The sequence below is a fragment of the Puma concolor genome, chromosome B3 (assembly GCF_028749965.1).
Source record: "Puma concolor isolate L17-30 chromosome B3, mPumCon1.1.hap2, whole genome shotgun sequence".
Taxonomy (NCBI): Eukaryota; Metazoa; Chordata; class Mammalia; order Carnivora; family Felidae; genus Puma; species Puma concolor.
The window spans coordinates 143,852,110-143,876,486 of record NC_141672.1 but is presented as its reverse complement, the minus strand read 5'-3'; the positions used below and the strand labels follow the sequence as shown (position 1 = coordinate 143,876,486).

Sequence of the window (24,377 nt, the reverse complement as noted above, 5' to 3'; positions counted from 1 at the left end):
AATGGGAAGATATCCATTTTTTTAAAATGAGTCATAACACGGGGCGCCTGGGCGGCTCAGTCGGTGAAGCGTCTGACTTCAGCTCAGGTCATGATCTGTGAGTTCGAGCCCCGCTTAGGCTCTGCACTGACAGTTCCGAGCCTGGAGCCTGCTTTGGATTCCGTGTCTCCCTCTCTCTCTGCCCCTCCCCCGCTCATGCTCTTTCTCTCTCTGTCTCAAAAATAAATAAAAACATTAAAAATTTTTTTTAAAAAAGTCATAATACAGGTTCACACAAACAAGAACATCATGTACACATGGCTGTGCCTTAAAACTGACCATTTTCTTTTTCTTAAATTATTTTTTAAAGAATGTTTAATTTTATTTTTTTATTTGAAGGGATAATATGAATGTTTTGATAATATTTTTATATCTATGCAGAACCATAAACAATTTTTCTGGTTTATAATATTTAATTTTGTCCTACCGTATATGACATTTCATTTTTGTGAAATGACTATGTATTTCTTTAAAAACACTTGTGAGGGGTGCCTGGGCGGCTCAGTCGGTTGAGCATCCGACTTTGGCTCAGGTTCTGATCTCACCGTTCATGAGTTCGAGCCCATCGGACTTGCTGCTGTTGGTGTGGAGCCCGCTTTGGATGCTCTGTCCTCTCTCTGCTCCTCTTCTGCTTGGGCTCTCTCAAAGATAAATAAAAACATTAAAAAAAAAAAAAGAATGTCTAATTTTACTTTTAAGTAATCTCTAATCTCCCCACCCAACATGAGGGTCAAACTCACAATCCCGAGATCAAGAGTCGCATGCTCTCCTGAGCCAGCCAGACACCCCCAAAATGACCATTTTCTATGTCACTTTACATAATCTACTTCACTCTTTTTAGTACCTCCATAGTATTCTGTTCTCTGGATACAGACCACTAACGCCAGACATGTGGGTTAATTCTGATTATTCACAAAATACCTGCCTTAGGGGGCACTTGGGTGGCTCAGTCAGTTGAGTGTCCAACTCTTGCTTTCGGCCCAGGTCACGATCCCAGGGTGGTGGGATAGGAGCCCCCCCCTCGGGCTCCACACTGAGCATGGAGCCTGCTTAGGATTCTTTCTCTCTCCTGCTCTGCCCCTCCCACCCCCCAAGTAAATAAATGGACTTAAAAAATATACGCTCTAAGCTACAGCTAGACTGTTGCAACATTTATGGGAAAGGAAGTACTAATATTTATTTTTCTTTTTTCGGTTCGTCTCTGGCCGTGCAGAGCCTGAGCTCAGCACCCAAGGGGCCCGTGCACACCCCCCGGGGGTGAGTGAATAAGCCGGGCGCGCCTGCACCCGCACCCTCGCCAGGACACGCGGCAGGGGACGCGGCCGGCCGGGGCGGTGTGTGTGCACGCGTGAAGGCTGGGATGGGGCCCCCGGAAGAGCAGGGCAGGGAAGCATGTATGCACCACACTCAACGGGGGCGAGATGACCCTGACTCATAGGTCCAGGCGTGGAAGGTAACGGCCGGGAAACTCCGAGGCTTTGAATGAGTTCTGACTCACTGACGTCTCACTTCTCGGTTCTCCTCCAGCGTCTCGCTGCACAGTCTCCGGGAAGGGCTTGTGACGTTAATCACTGGGATCCTGAGAAAGAGGAGCGCTGCCCAGAGAGAGGGGGCCGAGGGGATGATAATGATGGGCCTCATTCATAGAAGAAGTCCAATCAGCCCTTGTTACGTTACTATTTTGAACGCCCCCCCACCCCCCCCCCCCCCCCAGCGGCTGACTCCGATTGTACCTGCGGGACGTCCCCCTGAGTGATCCGACTGAAAACACCGATCACGCACTTCATAAGCACTCTTCCCCTTCCTTTATTTCCATTCCTTTTCAAGATGAAAATGACTCTATTTATTTCTTTTTCTGATTATAAAGGAAATGCTTGCTCATTATAAAAAAAAAAAAAAATTCAGACAGTTCCAAAAAGCATAAAGAAGAGACTGAAAGATCACTCAGAAGGCCATCCCCAGGGACGCCACTATTGGCATTCTTCTTTTTTTTTTTAAGTTTATTTATTTATTTTGAGAGAGACAGAGACAATGTGAGTGGGGGAGGGGCAGAGACAGAAGGAGGCAGAGACTCCCGGGCAGGCTCTGCACCCTCAGCGCGGAGGAACCCGATGTGGGGCTCGAACCCACGAAGCCGTGAGATCATGACCCGAGCCGAAACCAAGGGTCAGATGCTTAACCGCCTGAACCACCCAGGCGCCCCATGTCCCCGCTGGCATTCTGAAGCACATCCTTCCAGACGGTGCCTAGGTGTCCCTGCACACCCATGCAGGCTTATCTTTGCCAAGTTCCCAGTCAGTATGGATCTCTGCTGTCCTTTGAGGGGTTTCCATGCACGCCATCACATGGGCACAGCTGGGAGCCTCGCCTCCCTCTCCGGCTGCAGGATCCAGCGGAAAGCCAGGGCAAGACCTCATAAGCCCTTAATGAGCTTAATAAAGGCACCTAAAGATGCCATTATGATTTTAACAATTTAGACCATGAAGAGCTCCACCCCCCAGGCAGCTGGAAGTGAATCCACACACAGATGCGCGTGGTGAGCCGGGCCGTCGGGTTGGAGTCCGACCGGAGGGTTCTGCAGCGGAGTTCTAGACCCGCCTTCGCCACTTTCCTGGCGGCTGGGTCCCTTCGCCTCCAAGCCTCACCTGCCGCCGAATATCCGTGAACCTGAGAGGGCAGAATGCTAGGTACTAAGTACTCTGTGCTATTTAGAGGTCCTGCTCTAATTCCAAGGCCCGAGAGCAGAAGAGAAAGTGGGATGTCCCAGCCATGGAAGAGAGCAAGCGTTTTAGAGTTTCCCTGGCTGAGACCTAAAGGTAACACCTGCATCAACAGAGTCCTAGAACAACCCAGAGCCTACGAGAATCTCGGAGATTAGAGTGCTACCACCCCACACCCCAACGCAGTGAGTCTGAATATATGCACATCTGTAACATGACCCAGTGGAACAATGGGTTTGAGCTGTGAGATGAGGTACTAACGAGGCAGTGCATTTATTTGAAAGTGCTTTGGGAATCTGAAGTGCGTTCATACCCGCAAAGCTGCCTCCACAGAAGTGCGGATGGGAACAGACACCAAGACATTCATCCTAAGGCGGGTCTCACGGTTGGTGACAGCTACAGGGAGTACCCGACTGTCCAGTGCTAGGCCCAGCTCTGGAGACGGTGGAAGGAAAGACAGAGAGGCCCTCCCTTCAGGGGGCGTAGATTCCAGCGAAGAGGCAGACGAGAAAAAGGGAGATAGGGGCGCCCGGGTGGCTCAGTCAGGGTTAAGAACCCAGCTTGGGCTCAGGTCATGATCTCGCGGCCCATGAGTTCGAGCCCTGCGTTGGGCTCCTCTGCTGTCAGCACGGAGCCTGCTTCGGATCCTCTGTCTCCCTTTCTCTGCCCCTCCCCTGCTTGTGCACACACGCTCTCTCTCTCAAAAATAAAACAAACATTAAAAAAATTAAAAAAAAAAAAGGAGGCCATTTGCAACTACGTGGATGGAACTGGAGGGTATTGTGCTAAGTGAAATTAGTCAGTCAGAGAAAGACAAATATCATAGGACTTCACTCATATGAGGACTTTAAGAGACAAAACAGATGAACATAAGGGAAGGGAAGCAAAAATTATATAAAAACAGGGAGGGGGACAAAACATAAGAGATTTTTAAATACAGAGAACAAACAGAGGGTTACTGGAGGGGTTGTGGGAGGGGGGATGGGCTAAATGGGTAAAGGGGCACCAAGGAATCTACTTCTGAAATCATTGTTGCACTATATGCTAACTAACTTGGATGTAAATTTAAAAAATAAGTTAAAGAAAATACAAAAAAAAGAGAAGGGAGATAAATCAGAACAAGAAACTTTGAGAAGGGCGCTTGGGTGGCTCAGTCAGTTGAGCGTCTCACTTTGGCTCAGGTCATGGTCTCACGGTTCATGGGCTCGAGCCCCGCATCAGGCTCTGTGCTGACAGCTCAGAGCCTGCAGCCTGCTTCAGATTCTGTGTCTCCCTCTCTCTCTGCCCCTCTCTCATCGTGTGCTCTCTCTCTCTCTCTCTCTCTCAAATAAATAAACATTAAAAAAAGAAAAAAGAAATTCTGAGGGACGGAGGTGAGTCCTCTGAGGGTTAGAAAACAGGATGAGGTTGAAAGTGAGGGACAAGGCAGGGGCTGGTTCAGAGGGTGACAAAGAAGGCCTCTCTAAGGAGGTAACATCTAAGGGCTCAAACCTGAGCGACAAGGACAGCCACATGGACACCTGGAGCACACTGTGTTCCGGGGCAACAGGACAGCAAGTGCAAAAGCCCTGAGGCAGGAATAAACTCCCGGTCAAGGACCTTTCTTTAAGGTCCCGCACAGGGAGGGGGGTGGGCAGCCCGGGGTTGCGGTAGGGGTGAAGCAGAGGGAGACAGGCCCCAGTTTGTGTTATACTAGGATCACCCGCCACCGGGTCTGAAGCTCCATCTCCTACAGGCAGTGTTGGGGGCCCCAGGGAATTGTTAGGGCTTGCAAAGGCTTTCTCCATGAACCGGCACAACCTTCTGAACATTCTTGCCAGGAAAACCGAGAGGCAGAGAGAAAGACAGGTTGCCTCGGGTTGCGGCTCCATTCTTGGGCTGGCATTCAAGCCCCAGGCTCTACCCCTAGGGCCACCCCACCTAAGGAGGATGGGAGGGGGGCTCACTGAAACCACAGAGCTGGAGGGAGGGCCTGGTGTCTCAAGGCTTCCTGCTTCAGCCAGCCAAACTCCAAGGCTGGGCTCTAAAAAGGAAGTGCTTTGCCCAGCTGGGCCCCGTCCTGCATCACCAGGCCTGGCCCTCAGCCCTCGGCTGGCAGGGCAGCGGCAGGGGCAGGGGCAGGGGGGAGGGGTCAGCTCCCGGAGCCCAGCCAGCCAAGAGCAACCTGATCGAGCAGGAAACAGGCCTTGAGCCAGACAAAGCTTCAGCCGAGCACCTGGAGCCTTTGTTCCCTTTATTCCTGTCGCAGACTTTCCCAGGCACCTGCGGCTGGGCCTCAGGAGCACCTGGGCCCGGAGGGGGCTCCCACGGGATCTGGTTCTCCCGCCACAGGGAGTGGTCCGACTCGTGATCCTGAGGGAGGTCTTGCAGTGCAATAACAAAAACAGTGAGAATAGAGTCCACCTACAGAGCTCTTACTGCAGGCCAGGTGTCATTTTTCTTACCCACCCCCCCACCAACACCATGAGGTACGTACTGTCATCACCCCCATTTTACAGATTCGGCAATGGAGGCACAACAGAGACCAAAGCCACAAGTGTAAGGAAGTGAAAATAGTAGAGGGACGCTGGGGTGGCTCAGTCAGCTGAGCGTCCGGCTTCAGCTCAGGTCATGATCTCACGGCTTGTGAGTTGGAGCCCTGAGTCGGGCTCTGCGCTGACAGCTCGGAGCCCGGAGCCCGTTTCGGATTCCGTGTCTCTGTCTCTCTCTGCCCCTCCCCCGCTCACACTCTGTCTCCCTCTCTCTCTCAAATATAAATAAACACTAAAAAAAAAAAAAAAAAAAAAAATAGTAGGGACTTGGAATCAACAAATCCCAGGGCTCACTGGCCTCTATGACCTTGGGCAAGGCATTTACACTTTAGCAAGCCTGTCACCTGCTGTGTAGATGAAATGATCGGAGGCAGGCAAAGCCGCTGGTGCATGCTTCCTAATCCAGACGCGTCTTTCTGTCTTCCCTACTTCCTATAGCTCCGTGACCTGGGCGTGTACTTCTGAGCCTCAGTTTCCTCATCAGAGAAACTAGGTGAATAGTGTTACCTAAGAGGACTGTTGAAAGCCTGAAGCGCCTCTGGCAGGAACGCCTGATTTTTCAAAACAGCCACACTCCTGGGACCGTCCGAGGAAGACGCCATCGTCCAAAACTTCCCTCTTGCTCTCTACCGAAATAAACAACAACAAAACACAAACAGAAAAACCAGCCTTAGAGCCATTCCCCCTGCGAAACAAAAAGCCAATATTACGCTGCTGGGCTCAGAAGATTTTCTCAGGAAGAAATCCAGAAGCCATAATTCTCTCTAGATCCACACCCTGAACAGACGGCCTCACCCACAGCAGCCGGGACAAGAAGGACAGTTGTAGGTTCATGCAAAGTGCAGGGGAGATCCACCCGAGATTCCACCACCCAGACACACACACACACACACACACACACACACACACACACACACACACACACCTTCCTTTCCTATAAATCAGCCTGTATTCATCAAGTTCTTGTCTTCAGCAAGGGCACCATGGGCATATACCGTCCTTGTCCTCAATAACAGGGAATAATCACAAAACGTATGTGCAGCCACTGTCATAAACACACATCAGGGTGGTGGCCCCAGCTCTTCTGAGTGGCCACGTCTGTTTCTCTCATCCACATTTTGGGGCTCAGCTGTTCCTTCTCTCGTCCAACTCTGCCATTCAGGTACGAGCTGCCGATTATTCTACGTGTCTGCCTCTGGCCACGGTGGTTGGTGCAAGAAAAAGGCATGAGATCCAGAAAAACCAAGCCCTATTGGGGCACCTGGGTGGCTCAGTCGGTTGGGCGTCCGACTTCGGCCCAGGTCATGATCTCGCGGTCCGTGGGTTCGAGCCCCGCGTCGGGCTCTGTGCTGACGGCTCAGAGCCTGGAGCCTGTTTCAGATTCTGTGTCTCTGTCTTTCTCTGACCCTCCCCTGTCCATGGTCTCTCTCTGTCTCAAAAATAAATAAATGTTAAAAAAAAATTAAAAAAAGAAAACACCAAAAAAACCCAAGCCCTATTGAAGTTTTTGTCAGGATTTTAAAATCGGAGCTGGAGGGGTGCCTGGGTGGCTCAGTGAGTTGAGCCTCCAACTTTGGCTCTGGTCATGATCTCACGGTTAGTGAGTTCAAGCCCTGGGTCAGGCTCTGCGCTGACAGTGCGGAGCCCAGAGCCCGGAAACTGCTTCGGATTCTGTGTCTCCCTCTCTCTCTGCCCCTCCCCCGCTCACACTCTGTCTCAAAAATGAACAAACATTAACAAAAGAAATAAAATAAAATAAAATAAAATAAAATAAAATAAAATAAAATAAATAAAAAAATAAAATAAAATAAAATAAAATAAAATAAAATAAAATAAAATAGGAGCCAGGGAGGAAAATCCTATTCCTCTTGGACTGGCGAGCTCAAAGGATGTGAATCTGGGCTAGCTGACAGTCATTTTTTGGGTGGAGAAAGCCAGTTTGCAGAATCAGGGATAAAGACATCAAAGAGAGAAGCCATGATGAGCGGCAGGGCGTCCTGACATAATCCCAGGTTCCTGTTGTCCCTGAAGCAGGCTCAACCCTTCCTGCCTATCCCCTGATGGTGTGGTTCAATGAGCCAATAAATTCCTTTCTGGCCCTTCCAGCTCGAGAGCCCTGCCTAATCCAACCAGCAAGCATCCAGTGGTAATAAACACAACAGTTCAGTAGGACAGATGTCACAGGCGGGACTTGACGATGTGCCAAGTGAAAGTTTTGGGCAATCATAGCTGTCAAATCAGGGGTGCCTGGCTAGCTCGGTTGGTGGAGTGTGGGACTCTTGATTTTGGCTCAGGTCACAGTTTTGCAGCTTGTGGGACGGAGCCCTGAGTCTTCTTGTCGTGGAGCCTGCTTGGGATCTTCTCTCTCCCTCTCTCTCTGCCCCTCCCCTGCTTGTGCTCTCTCTTTCTCTCTCTCTCTCAAAATAAATAAACGTAAAAAAATAATAAAATGGGGCGCCTGGGTGGCTCAGTCGGTTAGGTGTCTGACTTTGGCTCAGGTCATGATCTCGTGGTTCATGGATTGGAGCCCCTCATCAGGCTCTGTGCTGACGGCTCAGAGCCTGGAGCCTGTTTCAGTTTCTGTGTCCTCCTCTCTCTCTGCCCCTCCCCTGCTCGTGCACATGTATTCTCTCTCTCTCTCTCTCTCAAAATAAATAAATAAACTTAAAAAAATAAAATCTTTTAAAAAAAGCTGTGACGTCACACAAGATCGCCTCATTCCTTCAAGTGAATACATACTTACTGAGACCCCACTAGTGCCAGGCATAGTATTAGGCGCTGGGGATATAACCGTATATGGGGCCGACTAGATCCTTTTCCTCACTCTGGAGTAATCAGAGGGGGCTTCCTGGAGCTGGTGAGGCTCCAGGGCCTCACTGAGGCACGGTGAAACCTGGACGGGCTGAGAAGGGCAGGGAGAAAAGCGTGAGTAAAGCCACGGAGGCGTAAGACTAGCGGCTACAGCGGGCGCTCACCAGTGTTGGGTGCGTGGATGGGAGAGGGACGGAAGTCCCCCGGGGGAGGAGCGGGTCACCGGGCAGGAGAAGAGCTCCTCCCAGAGAAGGTAATGCTGAGGAAGGGAGACCAGACCAGACCAGGGCGGACCTCGCCGCAAAGCATGGACTTCGCCCGGGTCGCACCACACGATGCCCCCCACCCCCACCCCCGCGTCTCCGTTGTGGTTGCCACACCCACGCTCTCCGTGGCCTCGCCGGTGGGACTCTGCCCAGCGGCCCATCCAGCACCACAGCCACCCGAGGTCATGCCCCAGACACCACCGCCTTCCTGGCTCCTGGGCGAAGCCGCCAGCACAGCACTCCCGCCCAGCCTGTAATTTAACATGACCTCCTCCCGGCCTGGCCGCTCCCGGCCTTCTGCACCCCAGACATACCCGCTGCAGGAAATGCCCAAGTGGGAGAAGAGGCCTGGTGCCCACCTGGATCCCCGGGCCCGGGCTTCGCGGAGGGGGCTGCGGGCCATGTGACAGTGCGGGGCGGGCTGCGGTCGCCACGGTTGGCTTTGCAGCCGAGGACCGGGGAGACCACGCCCCCTGGTGGCCAGGAGCCACCCCGCACCTTGGTCTTCCCGCGACCTCTGCAGTTTGCGCCCTCCCTTCAAAGTCGGTGTTTTTCGTTGTTTCCTTTCAAGAAATACCTTTCTGAAAAGCTGACAACCCGAATAAATCCTTTAAGTTGGACGGGTCGCCATGTCAAGGAATCTCATAGTAAGAAGCTGTCTTAGATTTTTACTGGATTGTCTGGAAAAAAGCTGCTTTAGATTTCGCCAAGCCATAGCAAAATGTTCTGATTCTAATTTCTTGTGCACTGATCTGCTATGGCAGGGTGATGTGATGGCTGGCAATTGTCGTTCCCCCTATCGGCCAGGTCTGTGAAGAATCTTCCCAGGTGCATGTGTCCCATGAGGCTATGGGACATGCCTCCCAATTTTTTTTTGTAATTCTGACAGCCCTCTTGGGGCAAATAGATGCCTGGTCTGTTCTTAACAAAGAGCCCCTCTCTACATGTTCCTCGGCTCTGACCCTCAGCTTTTCCCTCCACAGTGTTGGTTCACAGTGGGGGTGAACCTCGGACCGTCCGTAATGGCAACTTACTTACAAGCATTTTTGTCTGTGTTGTGCAATGCCCCGTAGTAGGTCCTAGTTCTTATTGGTGGTGGTGGTGGTGGTGTGGTTTGTGGAGGAGGGGGATGGTGATTCACAAAAACTAGAAGACAGACCTTGGTCTCAGGGGCCTGTATCCAGCGTAGACATAACATACACACATGACACAACCTGCAAACAATCACAAATGAACAGCAGGGGACAAACTAAATATACGTGTGCTGAGAGCAGTGATCAGAGTGCATATGACACTGGTGGCGGGACACTTGCTGGAAATACGGCTCTAGGGGAGTCTGGACGATTGCCACGCCCACAGACTGAGCCCTTCTGGGGGCTAGAAGGATGCCAAGGAAGAGGCCAGCATCTACCCAACTTTGGAGATACAGCCATCACGCCCCCAAGGCATGGTGGCGCTCTTGGCACCTGCTTTCTGTTCTGTCCTTGCGGAAGACCCTGCATTCCCACCCACCTCCCTGCTCCTGTCCGGCTGCCACATGATCACACAGGAACCCCACCAGGGATCACACTGGCCCACTTACCCACCTCTTACTGCCCCTAGCTGTGGGCATCAGAATGTCCGTTGGCAGTATGACCTCAATGAGGTTTTCTTGCTTATGCCTTTGTTCTGGCCTTGACTCCACCTTAGAAGGGAACAAACCAAGTCCTTTGGATCCCCAGGGCCATGAAGGCTCCCATCCTCAGAAGCCAGGTATCCTGGCTCTCGCCTGCCTGACACCTGGGCAGAATTGGTGCAGGCCTACACATGTATAGGGCTTCACGAGTGGCTACCATCTACTCTGAATATCCTGGAAGTTTGTCCCAGTCATTGGTGTTCAGTACAGAGGGCATGGATTTTGAAATGCAGCATATGAAGCGGTGTAGCCCGAGGGCACGAGCCATCCGTCTTTAACCGCATCTCAGACTAGGAAGGTCATTAGTGAGGAATGTTGGATGGGAGGATGAAGGGGTTCCACTGGGCCTGTCCATTCTTCACGAGCAATTTTTCAAAAGACAAACAGAATCCTAATTTCTTCACTTGCCACACAATTTGGGAACACTCAGGAACCAGGAGGTTGCCCCGTGAATAAGAAATGCAAATAAAGGCAATCCAAGAAACCAAATAGCAAGCTAGGACATCGGGTCAAGCAAGACCAAGGCAGCCCTCTCACCACCTTGAGGTCTAACTCCTTAGGGCATTCCCTACAATTTGGATTCCAACAGGACTTTCAACCACTCAAGATGCGGCCCCCTCTCATGACCACACGGGTTAGATATTACCTTGGGCAGTTACCCACCCACTGATTTGGGAATAGGCTCACGGCTCATTCTCTGGGAGGAATTCTTCTGTCAGCAATGAGCTCAGCTTTTGGATCCGTACCTGCTTGGGTTTGGCTAGTCACTGGGTGACCCAATGAGATTCCATGATCTGGCTTCTGGCCAGAATACCTTTGCTCCTGGGCTTCAGGTGGGAGGCGGGGGCATCATTCGGGATATCGTGGGTTCTGGGTAACAAAAACTCTCCTCAAATGGGCTTAATCAGTGAGGACATTGATTGTGTCACTTACCAGGAAGTCCCACAGGAGGCTGGGCCCCAGGTCAGTTGATGTGGCATCTTGGTGAGGACATGAAGACCCTAGTTCATGCGTTCCTTTATCCACTCTTTCGCCACCACAGGAGATCGTGCTATTTTGCCCTTCACGCAGGAGAATGCCTGTTTCCCCACAGCCTTATGAACAGAATGTGTTGTCAAACATTTGGATTTTTGCCAATCTGATAGGTAAAAAGGTAGTATCATGGTGTTATTTCGATTCTAATTGCTCTTATGAGTGAAGTTGGGCATTTTTTCATATGCTTGAGGGTTACTGTTTCCTCTCTCCGTGAACGGTGTCTTCACCTACTTTGCTCACTTTTCATCTGGGCTGTAGGTAGGTTCCTTCTATCTCTCTGCTCCGGCCAGAACCAAGATGGCAGCAGTGGTTCCAGACACCAGAGGCTTGCTTCCTGGGTGTAGCTAACCTAGTCCCACTTCCCAACCCAACGTCCTCTTCATTTCCTGTTTCTTCTATAGACAAGAAGAGCCAAAAACTCACCTTCCCAGTCTGCCTTGCAGCTAGAAGTGGCCAGGTGACAGTCCTGTCCCAATGAGATGAAAGTGAAAGAAAGCCAGGGCATTTCTGGGAAATCGTTGATTAGAAAAGGGACAGGTTTCAGTCCCTGACAAAGTTCCTTTCTTCCCAGGCCTCAACATGGACATAATGGCTGGAGTGGCAGCCTTTTTTTTTTTTTTTTCAACGTTTATTTATTTTTGGGACAGAGAGAGACAGAGCATGAATGGGGGAGGGGCAGAGAGAGAGGGAGACACAGAATCGGAAACAGGCTCCAGGCTCCGAGCCATCAGCCCAGAGCCTGATGCGGGGCTCGAACTCACGGATCGCGAGATGGTGACCCGGCTGAAGTCGGACGCTTAACCGACTGCGCCACCCAGGCGCCCCTGGAGTGGCAGCCTTTTAAACGCCATTAATGAAAGAAAAAGAGAATCACAGAGATGTTGATCCTAATATTATTTGAGACACCAATGCCAGGAACCACCTACCTCCAGACTTTTATACTGAGCTCGTTAAATATCTTCACTCTTAAACCGTTATTTGTCAGTGTGTGTGTGTGTGTGTGTGTGTGTGTGTGCGCACGCACGTGCGTGTGTGTATGGGGGGTGGTTCCATTACTTGCTGATAAAAACATTTCTAACTGATATACTATGGCTTTCTCTTAGGAGGGAGAAAACTTCCCAGTCCTCCCTGGACTTCTCAGGATATTTGTCAGACTGGGTCATATGCCTTTGCCTGCACCAACTGCCCTCAAGGGGAACAGAATTCCCCTCAGGCCAATGGGCTGACTCTTGAGGTATGGGGGTCAACTTTCCCTGAGACAAATGGATGCAAGGAAGAAAAGTGCTCGGTGTAGGGGGGAGATGTGGTACTTGTAGAAAGGAAGAGGTGAGGGGCGCCTGAGTGGCTCTGTTGGTTGAGCATCTGACTCTTGAATTAGGCTCAGGTCATGATCCCAGGGATTGAGCCCCACATCGGGCTCCACACTGTGCATGAAACCTGCTTAAGAGCCCCTCTCCCCCACTTGCACTCTCTCTATATATAACATTTTAACATTTTATTTATTTTTTTTTTAATTTTTTTTTTCAACATTTATTTATTTTTGGGACAAAGAGAGACAGAGCATGAACGGGGGAGGGGCAGAGAGAGAGGGAGACACAGAATCGGAAACGGGCTCCAGGCTCTGAGCCATCAGCCCAGAGCCTGACGCGGGGCTCGAACTCACGGACCGCGAGATCGTGACCTGGCTGAAGTCGGACGCTTAACCGACTGCGCCACCCAGGCGCCCCTCTATATATAACATTTTAAAAGGTGGGGGGGGGGCGCCTGGGTGGTTCAGTCGGTTGAGCGTCCAACTCTGGGTTTTGGCTCAGGTCAGGATCTCACAAATCGTGAGTCCCAGCCCTGTGTAGGGCTCCACGCTAACAGTGCGGATCCTGCTTGGGAGTCTCTGTCTCCCTCTGTCTCTTCCTCTCCCCTGCTCACACTCTATCTCTCTGTCTCAAAAATAAATAAATAAACATTAAAAAAATAATGAAACAATAAAATAAACTAATAACAAAATAAGATAAAGAAAGGAAGAGGTGAGAAATGGCTGCTGGGGAGACAGCCGGCAGGGAGCCCCGCAGTGACTGAGTGCCCTACCTGTGGGCCAACAAGGTCATCAAAACCACTAATGGACGGTGACAAGAGCTACTCCTCTCTCGATCGGGTCCAAGGAATAGGTTTTTTCCCTTTAAGATAGAAATAAACTTGCTTTAATGAATGAATAGATGACACTAGAGTATCAACTCCATGAGGGCAGGCGTATATTTTTCTTGCTTTCCACTTCATCCCTAATCCTTAGTGATTGATAAGGAACCTTGAACAGGACAGAGACTTTCCACACAGACCTACAGACCTGCCTCCCGTTTGACACTGATCCCCTGGTTTTGTGGTCACGATAACTCAGTCTGCTACCATCTGACCTAACTGTGCTAACGGCTGCTCCATATTTCCCCATCTCGACTCCAGGGTCACAGCCGACCCTCATCTGGAGCTGGTGAACCCATTCTGATTCCCAGGAGTCATCACTTTCTTTCCAGGGCCTCCATATCCCCCCCCCCCCCCACGCCTTTATCCTTGTTCAGCTCTCTGGCCCAATGTCTGAAGTCTCCACGTCCTTCCCCTTCAAAAAAACGAGAATGGCCTTTTGACCCTCGTCCACCTTCCAGCTTGTTTCCACCGCAAGTTTCCAAAGACCACAGGCAGTGACTCAGCATCTACTTCTCAGCAGCTGGGATATAATTAGTCCAGACCAAAGGACTTTATTTTAAGTAGCCAGGAGCTCATTTGCACACTCGCAAGCCACCTTGCACGGGCTCAGAGCTGGCTTCTCCCTGTCACGCGTGCACTCTTCTCTGCCACGTCCGAGAGGCACAGGGCCAGCGACCCGGAGCGCTTCCGTCTTCCCCTGTGGCCCCCGCCAGCGTCCCTCCCTCAGCTCCTGTGGCAGCTGGCTCCCTCTTTCTTTCCTCCTCTGGCTCTGAAAGGAGCTCAAGGTTCCTTTTGATCGTCCCCTTTGGCAGTGTTCTATTACAGTTCTTTATTTCCCCTGTTCTAAAAAGTAATATAAGCTCATTAGAGAAAACGTAGAAAATCCAACTAAGTAAGAAGATGAAGTGAGAAAAATAACTTTCTGCCCCATTGCCTACGCTCAAGCCTGGTTAACGTGTCAGAAGCCACTCTGACGGATCTCGTTTACTTAAAAGCGCCTCCTTTTTAGAATTTCCTAACACAACTAAGGGTGCGAGAAGAGAGCAAAGGAAGAGAGAAACGGAGAACTGCAAAAACAACCATAAAACAAGTAACAAAATGGCATTAAATACATCACTATAGAATTTCCTCTTATTTAAAAAAAAATTTTTTTTTTTAATTTTTTTTTTTTTTCAACGTTTATTTATTTTTGGGACAGAGAGAGACAGAGCATGAACGGGGGAGGAGCAGAGAGAGAGGGAGACACAGAATCGGAAACAGGCTCCAGGCTCCGAGCCATCAGCCCAGAGCCTGACGCGGGGCTCGAACTCACGGACCGCGAGATCGTGACCTGGCTGAAGTCGGACGCTTAACCGACTGCGCCACCCAGGCGCCCCTAAAAAAATTTTTTTTAATGTCTATTTATTTTTGAGAGAGAGACAGAGTGCAAGTGGGGGAGGGGCAGAGAGAGGGGGAGACACAGAATCGGAAGTCAGCACACAGCTGTCAGCACAGAGCCCGACGCGGGGCTCGAACTCACGGACCGCGAGATCGTGACCTGAGCCGAAGTCGGACGCTTAACCGACTAAGCCTACCAGGCGTCCCTAGAATTTCCTCTTAAATCTGAGCTCTAATTGGTCACATTTTGTGGAGCCTTCAAGAAAACAACTGAGTCAGTGCGAAGGTGCACAAGGACTTAATTCACAGCACAAGAGGTGTGCTCCCTAGGAAGCCAGCATGAACAGGTAGAGGGGTGTGGGGACAAGGACGTTCCCGGAAGCAGCTTGTGCAAGCACAGAAAAGGTTTGAATAGACATGACCCTATTATTATGAAACTTCATTACAGGTGTTCTTTGGGGAGGAGGCAATGGAACTGCGGAAAGAGAGGAAAGTTTTCACTTTTTTTTTTTTACTGTACACACTTAGAGAAAGAGAATGATTTTTACAGAGATTCTTTCATTAATTTCTCCATTTCTGAAGTTTCTACATTTTCTACAGGAAATGTGTTATTAAAAATTTTTTAACGTTTATTTATTTTTGAGAGAAAGAGAGAGACAGAGCATGAACAGCAGAGGGGCAGAGAGAGAGGGAGACACAGAATCCGAGGCAGACTCCAGGCTCTGAGCCATCAGCACAGAGCCCGACGCGGGGCTTGAACCCACAAACTGCGAGATCGTGACCTGAGCTCAAGTCGGTCACTCAACAGCCTGAGCCACCCAGGTGCCCCTTGTGTGTTACTTTTATAATCACAAAAATGTTAACATATGTGTTATGGGATAAACTGTGTGCCCCCAAAATTCATATGTTGAAATTCTAACCCCCAATACCTCAATGTGACTGTATTTGGAGACGGGGTTTTTAAAGAGGTGATTCGATTAACCTGAGGACGTTAGGGTCTGTGCTAATCCAGTATGTCTGATGTCCTTATAAGAGGAGATTAGGACACACAGACACCCAGAAAGAAGACAACCATGTGCAAGCTAAGAAGGACCCTGTGGACACCTTGATCTTGGACTTCCGGAGCCCAGAACTGTAAGGAAATAAATGCCTGCTGTTTAAACCACCCAATCTACAGTTCTTTGTTAGGCAGCCTGGCACACTAAAACACCATGTAATTAAAAAGACACAGGCAAGCAGATACAAGCTCTTGGTGTTTCAAGTTTTCACACTGAAACTTTTTGCTGGCCACGAGAAACCCAGGGGTTCGGGAAGGAATTTGTAACCCCCCTCCCCTGCTCTTTGCAGCTAGAACTTGAGCGCCAGCCTGTGGGGCAGGGGGTGAGCAGAGGATACGAGCCAAGGCCAGGCCTCTGCCCTAAGCTGCCGCCAGCCACCGCTTACACGAGGGAAGAACGAGGGGAGGGGTCAGAAGGGGTGGTTCTTGGCCAGAAACGTCTGCAAGGGAGCAGACAGTGCAGTGTCCAATCGGGTGGCCATGCGGGCCCAGCACGTGCTCTAGGTGGGTCCCTGGCCCTTTTGCAAACGGAATGAAAATAAGCAACCTCTCCCTGCAAAGATGCACACGCATAGATTTTGCACGCTCCTTCGGGGCTTTGTGTCCTCGCCACTCCCAACATTTGTGGACCCTAAATTAAAAACCTCCGCTCCAGTTGCAAACGTAAAAAGTTAATTTACGGGACTGTGTCGGTAGGACTCTTGCAGGGCAAACACGACGCCCCCAGTAAGAGAGAAGACCGGACGGAAGGTAAAAGCACAGTCAGATATAACCTGGGAAGAAGCCAGGAACCTGCACAAACATTTCCACGAAGCAGAAGGGTGAAGACTCCACGGGGCAATAAGTGGGACTTTGCTGAGAGCAGAGGCCAGACGGAGGAGCTGAAGCATCTCGTTGGGGCGACTGGGTGGCTCAGTCGGTTGGGCACCTGACTCTTGGTTTAGGCTCGGGTGGTGACCTCAGGGTTTGAGTTCAAGCCCCTCATCGGGCTCTGTGCTGACAGTGCTGAGGCTGCTTGGGATTCTCTCTCTCTCTTCCTCTATCCCTCCTGTGCTCTCTTCTCTCTCTCCAGATAGATAAATAAACTTAAAAAAAAAAAAACAAACCTTGTTGCATAATCGTGCCCAGGAGGGTCAGCCCCAACCAATTGGTGTGGCCTCAGAACTGTTTCTTCCTGAGCAGAGGCTCATCAGAGGGCAGAAAGATAGGTGGAACCGAGTGTTGGGTGCAGATGAACTTGGCCCGTATGACAAGAAAGTGAACATATGAACCTAAAGCACCAGGGTTTAGGGGGACCCGTTCAGGGACTCTTCTCTGCAGTTGGGGTCAGGCTTGGGGGTATTTGCCCGCTCTCTCCTACACTCTGGGTTTTTTTTTTTTTAATGTTTATTTATTTATTGAGAGAGAGAGAGAAGGAGCAGGGAAGGGGCAGAGAGAGAGGGAGACACAGAATCGGAAGCAGGCTCCAGGCTCCGAGCTGTCAGCACAGAGCCGACATGGGGCTGGAACTCACGAACCGCGAGATCGTGACCTGAGCCAAAGTCAGACGCTCAACCGACTGAGCCACCCAGGCGCCCCTCTCCTACACTCTTTGAACACCAGACAATAAAGTGGCAGAGAATGAAAACTTCTTGGCTGTACATTGAATTACTGGAAACAATAATTTGCAAGAATGGTCATTGCAGGGCTATTTATAATAGCGAAACATTGTCCTTGCATTGAGACTGCTGAAATGAATTACGATGTGTTGTTTCAGAGACTATAGACGCTCCGGGCTGGCTCAGCCGGTAAAGCATACAACTCTTGATCTCAGGGTTGTGAGTTCAAGCCTCACGTTGGGCATAGAGTCTACTTAAAAAAAATAAATAAATAAAATAAGATGCTGGTTGTAGAAGATGGTGCAAACACCTCTTTCCCCTCCCAGTTCGAGCTTTGGGGTCATTGTTCCTTTGAACTCTTCAAAGTGGACCTCACCTTGAGTGTGGGATGCAGGTAGCCGTGCCCAGCCCTTCCTGGCACTCACTGAAGTATGAGATGGCCACCCAGTTTTCACTCCACGTGGGTTCAAATCCCAGCGGGACCATCTACCGGGCAAGTTCTTTTTAGCTTCTCTTACCTTCAGTTTCTCTTGTGTCAAACAGAGGTTAGCTATAGCAGGTGGAATTTTTCAAGGGAGCGGAGCCCTATAGTGGTGGCAGCATGGAGTGGTGGTTAGGAGACCAGATTCCGGACCCACGCTTGGCTGCGCTCGGTGATTCAGACCCCAGCTCAGACGTTTTCTTTCCGTGTTTAATTTTTCTCATCTGTAAAATGGGGATAACAAAAGCATGGTTATGGGGTGCCCGGGGCGGGGGGGCTCAGTCGGCTAGGCGTCTGACTCTTGATTTCAGCTCGGGTCATGATCTTACAGTTTGTGGGTTTGAGTCCCGTGTTGTGCTGACCCTGCTTGGGATTCTCTCTCTCTCTCTCTCTCTCTCTCTGCCCCTCCCCTGCTGAAGCATGGGCAAACAAGCTCTCTCTCTCTCTCTCTCTCTCAAAATAAACATTAAAAAAAACCCAAAAGCATATTGAATTAATATATCTAAAGTGCTTATATTTACCTTATTTTTTAAATTTTTATTCGAATTCTAGTTAACATACAGTGCAACATTGTTTTCAGTCCTTTTTCTTCAATGTTTATATTTGAGGGAGAGAGAGAGAACGAGTGGAGGAGGGGAAGAGAGAGGGGGACAGAAGATCGGAAGCGGGTTCTGTGCTGACGGCAGAGAGCCCGATGCGGGGCTGGAACTCACAGACCGTGAGATCATGACCTGAGCTGAAGTCGGACGCTCAACTGACTGAACCACCCAGGCTCCCCTAAAGTGCTTACATTTAGAATTAATGTGTCTAAACTACTCTAATAGAATTGCCATCAGGCACATGTACCTAGAGTGCATCTGAAATGTGGCTCATCCAAACTGAGGTGTGCATTAAGTGTAAATTCACGGCAGATTGTGAAGTCTTAATATGGAAGGAGAATGTAAAGTATCTCACCAATAATTATATGGGTTACATGTTGAAATAAAAATTTGCATCTGTTAGGTTAAATAGAATATATTTTATAATTAAGTTCACTACATATGTATATTTTTTACTTAATAGGTTTTTATTTTATTTATTTTGCGACAGAAAATCCCAAGCAGGCTCTGCACTGTCAGCACAGAGCCCGACGCGGGGCTTGAACTCACGAACCCCGAGATCATGACCTGAACCGAAGTCAAAAGTCAGACGCTCAACCGACTGAGCCACCCAGGTGGCCCTATTTTTTTTTTTTTTTACTTTTTAAAATGCAGGAGTTACTCATTTCTCCCTGGACTATCTCCCATGTTACATTAGGTATACATGTAATGCACTTGTGTTTGTTGGTATCTTATTTCCTTCTTCTTTCTCTTCTCCTCCTCCTCCTCCTCCCCCTCCTCCCCCTCCATCGTTAATTTGGGAGACAGCATACACGAGTGTGTGTGTGGGGGAGCAGAGAGAGAGAGAGAGAGAGAGAGAGAGAGAGAGAGAGAGACAGGATCTCAAGCCGATTCCATGCTCGGTGCTTAGCACGGAGCCTGAGGTGGGGCTGAATCCCACCACTCTGGGATCATGACCTGAGCCGAAATCAAGAGTCGGCCACTCGGCCAACTGAGCACCCAGGCACCATTCTGTTTGTTAATATCTGTATTTTAATAAATATTCTGTATTTTAATAAGCAAATAAAATACAGCGCAGCTCCTAGAATATTCACAATTATGTATGTGGCTGGCACTGTCGTGTTTACTAGAGGGTGCTGGCATGTAGGAAGAGTAACTAACTACTATCAGCATCGAGTGCCTGGCACACGGGAAGTGCTTATCTGGTGGCAGTTTTTGTCCCGAAGGCTCCTGGCTGTGCCCTCTCTGGGCTCTGCACGCAGATCTATGCCTAGAAAGCATCGTCTGTTTCCCCGCCTGCCTTGTCATTCTTATTCAACCACAGTAAGAGCTCCTGGCCTTGCCTTTCATCTTCCCCAGCTCCGAGGCCTCCCTAGACGCATCACACACATGTGCACCTACGTGTACACGCACGCGTGCGCACACACACACACAGGGTTTCTGTGCAGAGGCAAAGTTTCTCAACATCCAGTCCTCCAACCCCTCCTGTCTCCTGGTGGCTCTGGACCCCAAGCACCTCCGTTCCACTGAGGTCACCATACCTCGGCTTGGCGAGCGGTCCTTGCTGTCATCCTCCGTTTTCTCCTCGGGCCCGCACATCTGAGGCTTGAGACGGAGTGGCTCGGGAAGGGGCTGTCGGCAGGCTGCCAAGAGGCTGCCCAAAGCGGCCTTTACTCTGACAAATTCACTCCTGGGACCCCGGGGTGTAGCCTCAGCCTGGCAGCTGGTGGAGAGGAGCTCTGAGTCTCAGCTGCGGGCTTGGACTCCTCAATTTCTCAGGAGACCAGCGTATACAGCAGATGGCATGTTTTCCATGCATTTAGCAGGGTGAGAACAGTTTTGTTTAGGAAAACATCTTGATGAGCCACTTTGGTCGAGGAAGGGGAGGGCGGTGCCCGGGACATGGTTGAAGGGACGTGGTTAAATAAATACATGAGGGACTCAACGGCTTTACCAGCGTCATAACGGGAGCTTAGGGAAAAGGGACCCCAAGGAGAGAGAAGACAGGGAAGGTCAGAGAAATGAAATGAAGTGGGTGGGGGCACAAAACAAGATGGCAGGAGCCACAGCCTGGCATGAATTCCAGTGAGAAATTTCCAGTGGCAGGGACACCGAAGGACAGATGGACTTCCTTATTTGTTTATTTTTCAGCAGGCTCCACACCCAGTGTGGAGACTGAGCTCAGGACGCTGAGCTCAAGAGTCACATGCTTATCGACCGAGCCAGCTGGGAATCCCCAAAGGATTTTTTTTGTTTGTTTAATTGTGGTAGGGGTACCTGGGTGGCTCAATCGGTTAAGCATCCGGCTCTTAGTTTCCACTCAGGTCGTGATCTCATGGTTCATAGGTTCGAGCCCCAAGTTGGCTGGGGATTCTCTCTCTCTCTCTATCCCTCCCCTACTCAGGCTCTCTCTCTCTCCCTCTCCTAAATAAACTTCAAAAAATTGTGGTAAAATACACATAACAAAATTTACCATCTTAATCATTTCTAGGTGTGTGCTTCGGGGACCTTAGGTACATTCTCCTTATTGTGCATCCATTACCACCATCCTTCTCTAGAACTTTCTTCATCTCCCAAATTGAAACTCTGTATGCATTAAACACTAACTGCTCATTTTCTACCCCCCCCCCCCCAGCTGCTGACAACTACCATTCTACTTTCTGTCTCTATGAATTTGACAACTCTGGGCACGTCATGTAAGTGGAATCATACGGTATTTGTCCCTTAGTATCTGGTTCATTTCACCTAGCATAATGTCCTGAAGGTTCACCTATATTGTAGCAGATGCCCACGTTGCCTTCCTTTTTGAGGCTGAATAATATTCCATCGTATGTTTATACCGCCTTCTGTGTATCCGTTCATCCGTTGGTAGACACTGGATGCTTCCACCTTTCGGCTATTGGGAACAATGCTACTGTGAACAGCGTCCGAACATCTCTTTGAAACCCTGCTTCAACTCCTTTAGGTATTCAGCCGAAAGTGCAACTGCTCAACCATATGATAATTCACCGTTTTACATTCCCACCAACAGGACACGAAGACTCTAGTTTCTGTATATCCTTGCCAACATTTGTTATTTTCTGTTTTTTGTCTTCCTCTTTTTTTTTTTTTTGGTAACTTTCTTTTTTAAGTTTACTTACTTTGAGAGAGAGAAAGAGAGAGAGAAAGAGCAAGTGTGAGCAGGGGCAGGGGAGGGGCAGAGAGAGAGAGAATGAGAGAGAATCCCAAGAAGTCACCGTCAGCGCAGAGCCCGACGTGGGACTTGAACTCATGAACCTTGAGATCATGACCTGAGCTGAAATCAAGAGCTGGACGATTAACCGACTGAGCCCCCCCCAGGCGCCCCTGTCTTCTTCTAATTGTAGCCACTCTAATGACTGTGAAGTGCTATCTCACGGTGGCATTTCCCCAGGGACTACTTACGTTGATCAACTTTTTCTTTGCTTATTAGCCACTTAGAGATCATTTTTAAAGGGTGAAGGGGAGCGGGAGGTACAGGCTTCCACTTACAGGATGAGCTGGTCACGGGAGGGAAGATACAGCACAGGGAATACTGTCGGTGGTATTGTAGCAGTGCTGTGTGGGGACGGGTGACAGCTACACTTGTGGTGAGCACGACATCATGTACGGAGCCACTGAATCACTATGTCGTACACCTGAAACTAATGTAATATTGTTACGTTGTGTGTCTATACTTCAATTTCAACAAGGAACAAAAATCGTCTTTGGAGAACTGTCTATTCAAGTCCTTTGCCCATTTTTTAACCGGTTGTTTGTTGTCCCACTGTTGAATTGTAGAAGTTATTTCTGTTCCCTGGTTATTAACCCCATATCAGATCTCTGATCTCTAGATATTTTATTCCATTCTGTGAGGTGCCTTTTCATTCTGTTAATTGTTTCCTTTAGTGCACAGATTTTAATTGTGATGTAATCTGATTTATCTATTTCTCCTTTTGTGTCCTGTCATGTCCAAGAAATCACTACCAAATCCAATGTCATGAACCTTCTCTGCTATGTTTGTTTTACGAGTTTTATAGTAGTTTTGGGTGCCTGGGTGGCTCAGTTGGTTAAGTGTCTAACTTTGGCTCCAGTCATGATCTCAGGGTTCGTGGGTTCAAGCCCCGCATTGGGCTCTGTGCTGACAGCTCAGAGCCTGGAGCCTGCTTTGGATTCTGTGTCTCCCTCTCTCTGCCCCACTCTTGCTTGCACTCTGTCTCTCTCTCTCTCTCAAAAAGTAAATACACATTAAAATAAAAAAAAAAGAGTTTTATAGTTTTACTTCTCATGTTTAGGTCTTTGATCCATTTTGAGTTAATTTATGTATATGGTGTGAGGTAAGGGTCCAACTTCATTCTTTTGCATGTGGATATCCAGTTTTCCCAACACCATTTGTTGAAAATCCTGTCCTTTCCCCATTGCATGGTCTTGGCACTCTTGTTGAAGATCATTTGACCACACACACAAGGGGTTATTTGTAGGCTTTCTATTCTAATCCATCGGCCTACATGTCTGTCTTTATGCCAGTAACACATTGTTTTGATTACTATAGCTTTGTAGTAACTTTTGAAATCAGGAAGTGTGAGACTCCAACTTTGTTCTTTGTCAAGATTATTTTGGCTATTCAGTATCCTTTGAGATTTCATATGAATTTTAGGATGGGTTTTTCTTTTCTTTACTTTTTTAAAAGTGTTTTTATTTATTTTGAGAGAGAGAGCATGAGCAGGAAAGGGACAGAAAGAGGGAGAGAAAGAACCATTCTCACGAATGCTGAGCCAAAATCAAGAGTCAGATGCTTACCAACATCAGCTCAGGTCATGATCTCCTGATTCATGAGTCCGAGCCCTCCAAAGTGGGCTCCATCATGGAGCCCACTTTGGATCCTCCGTCCCCCTCTCTCTCTGCCCCTCCCCTGCTCTTAAGCATGCACATGTGTGTGCTCTCTCTCTCTCAAAAATAAATATTTATTTATTATTATTATTTTTTAATGCTTACTTATTTTTGAGAGAGAGGGAGACAGAGCGTGAGCAGGGGAGGGGCAGAGAGAGAGGTTGACACAGAATCCGAAAGAGGCTCCAGGCTCTGAGCTGTCAACACAGAACAGCTGTGAGCTGTTCGACGTGGGGCTCGAACCCATGAACTGTGAGACCATGACCTGAACTGAAGTTGTACACTTAACCAACTGAGCCACCCAGGTGCCCCCAAAATAAATAAACATTAAAAAAAAAAAAAGTCAGACACTTAACCAACTTAACCACCCAGGCAGCCCTTTTATTTACTTTTTCTTAAATATTTTTTTTAAGTAAACTTTATACCCATTGTAGGGCTCAAACTTACAACCCTGAGATCAAGAGTCACATGCTCTACTAACTGAGCCAGCCAGGTGCCCCCCAGGATGAGTTTTTTTCTTTCTTTCTTTTTTTAATGTTTATTTATTTTGAGAGAGAGAGAGAGCAAGAGTGAGCTCATGCGCCAGCGGGGGAGGGGGGGAGGGAGAGAGAGAAAGAGAGAGAGAGAGAGAGAGAGAGAGAGAGAGAATTCCAAGCAGGTTCCATGCTGTCAGCACAGAGCCCAATGTGGGCCTCAGGCTCAAGCTCATGAACCGTGAGATCATGACCTGAGCCAAAATCAAGAGTTGGATGCTTAACCAACTGAGGGGCCCAGGCACCCGCACTACAGGACTTTTAGGCCAGGGTCTGTTAGGTTCCATTTCGAACGGGTTGTACTGGTACCACTAGGTGTACTCCTTTATTGCCCCAAGCTGTATCTTGCGTGAGGAGGGATCTCAAACTTGAGACTCACGCCGAATCTAGGATGGCACACAGTGAAAGGAGGAGAAGGGACCTGGACGCGAGAGGCAGGGTCTTAGGGGGTCAGGGGCGCATGGCTCTGGCCAGAGGTACTGGAAAACAAGGCCTCCTGAACCCTGGGAACAGCAAGGAGGAAGCTGGGAGTCCCACTGCCCGTGGGACAGGAGTGGGAGGAGATTCTATTTAGA

General features: G+C 49.2%; 1 long non-coding RNA gene across 5 annotated transcripts; it reads right to left on the bottom strand.

Annotated features, from left to right (window-relative positions):
* Positions 1 to 432: 432 nt before the first annotated feature.
* On the bottom strand, positions 433 to 20,983 carry LOC147580464 (uncharacterized). Of its 5 annotated transcripts, XR_015252932.1 has the most exons (5): positions 19,924 to 20,983; positions 17,821 to 18,007; positions 8,034 to 8,192; positions 1,773 to 5,916; positions 433 to 1,634 (listed from the first exon to the last, which is right to left on the bottom strand). It is a non-coding gene; the product is annotated as an uncharacterized LOC147580464 (long non-coding RNA). The 5 variants fall into 5 exon arrangements; XR_015252931.1 differs by lacking the exons at positions 17,821 to 18,007; positions 19,924 to 20,983 and adding an exon at positions 8,682 to 10,609; XR_015252935.1 differs by lacking the exons at positions 17,821 to 18,007; positions 19,924 to 20,983 and adding an exon at positions 8,682 to 10,609 and having other exon boundaries at positions 433 to 1,618.
* Positions 20,984 to 24,377: the final 3,394 nt, after the last annotated feature.